A 6,311-nucleotide genomic window follows, 5' to 3' on the forward strand; every position below is an offset into this window, starting at 1 on the left:
ACAAGTCATTGTAAGCGGGGTTGTCTAGTGGCACACCACTATGCTTCTGAAAGCAGTTCTCCAGTCTATTTCTGTAGGTGTCACAGGTTTCATCAGGCCATTGCTTAGTGCTGTGAATTTTTGGCCAATCAGTGGGTACTGGAAATGCTGCTTTGAGGCTGTCAAAAAGACCACCATGATTCTGCAGCTGTCCAGTGACAATGTGATTTTGTGCTCCATTCACCTCAAAATGTTCCCTGAGATGTAGCCACTTTAATCCAAAGACTTTGCGAAATACAGATTCGAGCATTCTTGCCGATGGCTCATACATCTTAATCAAGTCTAACACAGCTGCACACGTGTCTCTTAATTTATCAGGTGTCCAGTTTATCTGCACATGTACTGTTGCAGAATATGTGTCTATTTCTGCGTGCTGTGCCCCAGTCCCCAGATGAAGATGAGGTTCTGGATATGAAATGAATGGAAATAGCTTCCTTGGACAAATTGTCGCGGTGACAACTGCTCCCCCCTGTCCTTGATTGGTTATGAGGGGTTCAGGCTTCTTGTCTCCGCTCATACCATCATGGTTGTTGTCTGCAGGCTGTTCCTTGGGTGCAGTAATAGTCAGCTGTGTGTCTCCGCTGTGGTTTGGCTCCTTCTGCCTCATATTGTTGTAGTCATCAGGCGTAGTGTTGGCTTGTAGATCTGCTGATTTCACCACATTCCTGTCAAGTTGCTCTCGCAGTAGCATCATTTCTTTCTGTTGGTTGTTGAGTTGTTGTTGCATATTTCTGTCAAGTTGTTCTTGCAGTTGTTCTTGTCGCTCCACAAGTTGTTCCCGCAATAGTATCACTTATTTTTGTTGGTCATTGAGTTCTCGCAGTAACGTCACTTCTTTCCGCTGTTGGTCATTGAGTTCTCGCTTCAATTCCTTTCTGCTCTGTTTAGCTCCCATCTTTAAGATTATTTTTGATCAAGTATCCATCTATGGCGAAGATGAAATAATGATCCCGGACGAGCCCCCAACTTGCAATGGAAATTAATGGTCTCACTATTAGTAAGTAAGCAACATCAGGAAGAAGCAGGACTCTGTTAAGGTTAAAATGGTAACTCCACTTTAACTATTCTTCCTGGATTAGATAGAAACCTCCATCAAGCAAGACACCCAAAAGTATTCAACCCAAAAGGTATTTCTCTCTGGTGAAACCAGAGGGGAAAAGACTCTGAAAGAATTTGACACAGGAAACCGTGTAAGCAATCAGATCTTTAGTAAAGTCTTCGGTTCAATAGTTGTTACAAGAAATGCCAAGGTAGCAGGAGAGAGATTCTCTGCGCTGTAAGTGTTCAGAACCTCGTTACATCATTTTGCACATACATTTATACTGGCAATCATTTCATAGATACAGAATTCAGTGGTCACATTGCAATAGGTCGATCGGTGATTATCAGAGTACAGCGTCATGAGCGTCCGATTGTCTGAATCCTGTTTTTGACTTTTAATCACGTTGTGATTAGGATTCTGTTGTTATCTCTTTATCTCATGGGGTGAGAGGGTGTTTATATCCTCATCTTTAGAGCAAAGTTGTTTGTCAGGTCATGCGTCATATTTTTCCATCTGGAGAGGATGACAGCTGATAATAGGATTAATACCAAGCAAATATGGATATAAAATCACTGGGTGACAGGGAGATTAATTAGGCAGTCCTGTACACCAAATACAAGGTCATTTTTAACATAGTAATAAGATGTGAACAAATACCAAAGAAAATATCCATCAGACTCAACCATCAGGATTCAAACTCCATTCTTTATTGTATATGTCATCACACCAGAGAGAGACTCCGAGGTCGAGCTTCCCTCCCAACTCTCCACACACATCCCCAACACATATTTTATACTTTCAGGAGTGTACAGAGTTTCAGGAGTAACAAGAGATGGTCATTCCTTAAATGGACTCTATTCTATAGTTAACTCACACAGTTTGAAATAGGTTCACATGAGTCGGCAGTCTCTAATGAGTTTGTCAGTGAGGAACAGGTGGTAATTAGAGTGTAGATTATCATCTACTAGTAGGCTACATTCAATGAATCAATACCATAATGTTTATATGCATTTTTGCCACCACAGGGCTTGCGCAAAAGCTGCTCCAGGCCCTTTGACCACTCAAGCCAGCAACAGAATAGGAGAGAGAGAGTTCAATTTTGTCAAATAGCCTAAATCTGTTGAAATTAAATTACTGTGGTTTGGGTTTTTATTCATTCATTGTTATTAAACATCTCTATGGCGTCAGGGGATATTTCTCATGTTGTTGCGACCAAAGGTCACATATATGAAACTGCGTTTTTGTCACCTAACCCACTTTCCCTGTCACCTAACCCACTTTCCCTGTCATCTAACCCACTTCCCCGTCACCTAACCCACTTTCCCTGTCATCTAACCCACTTTCCCCGTCACCTAACCCACTTTCCCTGTCATCTAACCCACTTTCCCTGTCATCTAACCCACTTTCCCTGTCATCTAACCCACTTTCCCTGTCATCTAACCCACTTTCCCTGTCATCTAACCCACTTTCCCCGTCACCTAACCCACTTTCCCTGTCATCTAACCCACTTTCCCCGTCACCTAACCCACTTCCCCCCTCACTCACCCACCCAGCAGTCTGACGTCACCCAGGCGGATGCGTACTGCCCCAGCAATACGACCTAGTGCTGGTTGCCTAGTGTTCCAAGTATACCCTTGAGCAGACCACTGTTGGGTCCTGTAGATTCTGGGGGATTTGAGATCGTTGTAATACTGTGAGCATTGGTTGACATCTGAGGTTTGGAAGCTGAGAAATTATACGTATTGATGTATATTTTGTGTGAAATGACCCTTGTCTTGTAACGGCGATGGTGGAATGAGTGGGAAGAAACGGAGGCAGGAAGGCAGGTTACAGTCTACGAATCCGATCAGGTTTATTGACAGGATTCACTCAGTACACAAGGCAGCAGGCAGGCACGGGCTGAAGGCCCCGTGCCCTCAGTCAGGAGTTACATCGTAGCCAATATCAATGTGAACACAAGCAAATGGTCTCAAACATTGCATTATATTAACTTCAAGACCCTCCTCCGGATACAAACAGACGACCTCTGCTTGTGGTAGCCAATCAAAACGTTGCATTCACAGGATCTGCCTGTGAAAGGTAGGCGGGACATCTGGCATGTAGCTCATGTCTCATACTAACTATATACGGTTTATACCAATAGGACTAATTAAACATCTATACTATATTATACTATATATGAAGTATGCAGAAACCTTATTTAACACATGATGTCACAAAGGTAGAATGTAATGTACTATTAACAGGTCCAACTGATTTAATCACAAATACATTGTAGTACTCATTTAGAGCAGAGAGCAGGAGAAGCTCCCTGACCACACAGCTGTTGGATTGTAGTTTGAGATATTTCACCAAGATTATAACTGTCACGCGACCCCCTAGGGTCTTGACAGCTTCTAACAGAGACATTGTATTTACATGCCCGATTGTAAATAACTCTACGCAGTTTACTTTCTTATGAAGTCACACAGTTTGCATGTCCTAACTGTGTCAGCCTGTGTACCTTAGCTGACCATTATTCATCAGTAGCTTGCAGAGTTAGTTCAGTCAGATATACTCATGCATATAAACTCACCGATGACACTGACCCCATCTAACCCTGGATAACCATTGATACCTTTTTAATATCTCTTTATAAACAATCCCTCAAGGCTTGGCCATCATTAATAATATTTTGCTCACCTTGAACTCAATATGTCATGTCACAATGATTTCATGAGCTGAGCCAGCTCAACATGCAATATTAGGAGCCTTGCTAACTTAGGTCACATTCTCACCTAATACTTCGGTAGACTCAATGCGTATGGGCGGAGAATTTGGGATTCTTGCATATTTAATTTGCTGCGGTTTGCCTTCACACAGCTGTCATCCGCAGCAATTGGAAACGCAGCAGGGGGGACCTTTATCAATGTGTTCCATTCATAAACTAGCCTACACAGTGAAATCTATGGTGATAAAATTATACTCATAACGTGCATGTGTCGTGCTGTCTGGGACTGGACCCCCCTCTCTATCTCGCTCTCTCACTATACGCACGCAGCCACACACTGTTCTTTTGGGCATGGAGGCACAGCGCTGAGCGCACTGATATAACAGACAGCAGCGCAAAATGTTTACACGTTTATTGAGATGAAAGTTCCTACTCCCCACTAGTCCCCACACAGTGACAGCACTCCATGTTTACGGCACGCACAGACAGACAGAATATTCTGTAGGCTATAATACTATTACACTGCACTGCAGTGTTTATGTGTTTTCTTAAGCAATTGATTAATGTACTCGTCCTCATTTAGATCAGGGCTTCAGTCTCCTCATTCGACCACGTCTATCCACGGTAACGGGACATCTTTGCGCTGCGTAAAATATGCCTTCTCCGTCTCCAACTGTGTTCAGATCCTCACCCGCAACATTGTTTGCTTCATTTCCTTTATTTACTGCGGATTGCATTCACACCTGCACCGAATCGTAATCAAGTGCGATTGGAAGCGAAGCGAAACCCCCGTTTTTGCTCGGAGTATAATGCGGTTCTTTGATACGCATTACGATTCGAATGAGCCTTCACACCTGCCAAACGAAGTGCACTTTCTGAAAATGCGCAGCAGGATTCGTTTTAATCGCAGCAAAGCTCTCTGGTATGAATGTGACCTTAGTCCTCTGCAACAGTGACCTTGCAAGTGACCTCCCTAGTCCCCTTTTTACTCATCTGTCTTTGTTATAATTTTGCTCTCTCAGTAACAGCCATTTTAGATCGCATGGCCTTATTGACAGTAAAATGGAGCCACGACGACACATTTTATAGGCATTATAGGCAGACAGCAAAAAGGTGAGACTGTGAGAGAGGTCACGGAACCAAGTGAAGCTAGGTGAAAGGGCTTTATCCAAACGGGTTGTCATGGCAACGCATCCAACTTCCCACTACAACATGACTTCCTATCATCGTCTTGTGACTCAAACTCAAAGTCACTACGCCACCACCGTCGTCGCTTTCTGGACCAACCAGAGGTCGCCAACATAAACCACGCCGGGTTTCTTCACCCTGCACACAACATGGACTCTCCTCATCCAATGAACTAACAATAACAAACTGACCTCATGTCCTCCTTAAAAAGACAATACTAGAAACACTATTCAGGATCTGAAATGTAAAACCTAAATCTTTGAATCTATTTCATTGAGAAATCTTCAGTAAATACTGTAAATACCCTATATTTTATCTTCGTCGCCTATTTTCTATTTTGGGTCTTTCAAAAGATTTTTTAATATATTGCCTGGTATTATATTAAATAACACCCGTATTCGTGTCTTCTTTGCTGGCGTAACGGCCGCAAAGAAGATGGTTGCTTCGCACTGGAAACCGCCTCATACATTGTCATTTCGCCAATGGGCTTTGACCTTTCTAGATATAATTTATCTAGAAATGTCTACAGCAAGATTGCATGGTGCAAAAGATAGTGTGGTACGATGCGTCAAAAAAACAGCTCCCGTGGGATTTTTGTGCTAAAATTGATTTTTTTGCAGATCTTGTTTCTATAGAGTCCAAACTATGAGAAAATGATGGGGTTCAAATTTTCCCGACCCCCACCCCGTTTCTGGGGCTGGGGGGTCATCTATTTGGGACCTCCCAGAACAGTATGCCAGCCAGTTAAAGTCCGATTTTCATAATATTAGAATTGTTTTGTATGTTAAAACATTCTGAGTTGATTTCTTAAACTTTTAAAGTGGTCAGAAGAATCTTTTTTGACTTTTGGTAGGGGTGCTTCCTCACCTGGGACCTCCCGGACTGACCTCTGGGCCTATAAGTTCTCATTACATTCCTCGCTCTGCTCCTGTTCCAGAATAACGTCAAATTAGATCATAAATGAAGCATAAAAGTATTTGTAGCTGGGCTCTGATATAAAAAAAATAGTAGTAGCCAATACCAGGGGTCTTCCACAGGGGGCCCATGACCCCTAGGGGGTCCTCAGAGTTACTATACAGGGGCCCACCAAATCATTGTGGGATAGGAACTTTTATTATTTTTTTACATTAAACCACTTGAACCATAGCATCCCTTTTCCAAGGAGAACTTTAGCCAACAATAGCTGATCTACAAGGTTGTAGTTTGAGCTTGTAGATCAGCTATTTTCAAAGTAAGGTGCCTCAGTGTAGCAAATATTGCTGCTAAATAAAGATCAGCCAAGGTGGGATGGTTGGAATCAGTAGAGATGAAGCAGCTCTGGACCGACTAGTC

Source organism: Protomyctophum parallelum, assembly GCF_964188405.1.
Source record: "Protomyctophum parallelum genome assembly, chromosome: 4".
Lineage (NCBI taxonomy): Eukaryota > Metazoa > Chordata > Actinopteri > Myctophiformes > Myctophidae > Protomyctophum > Protomyctophum parallelum.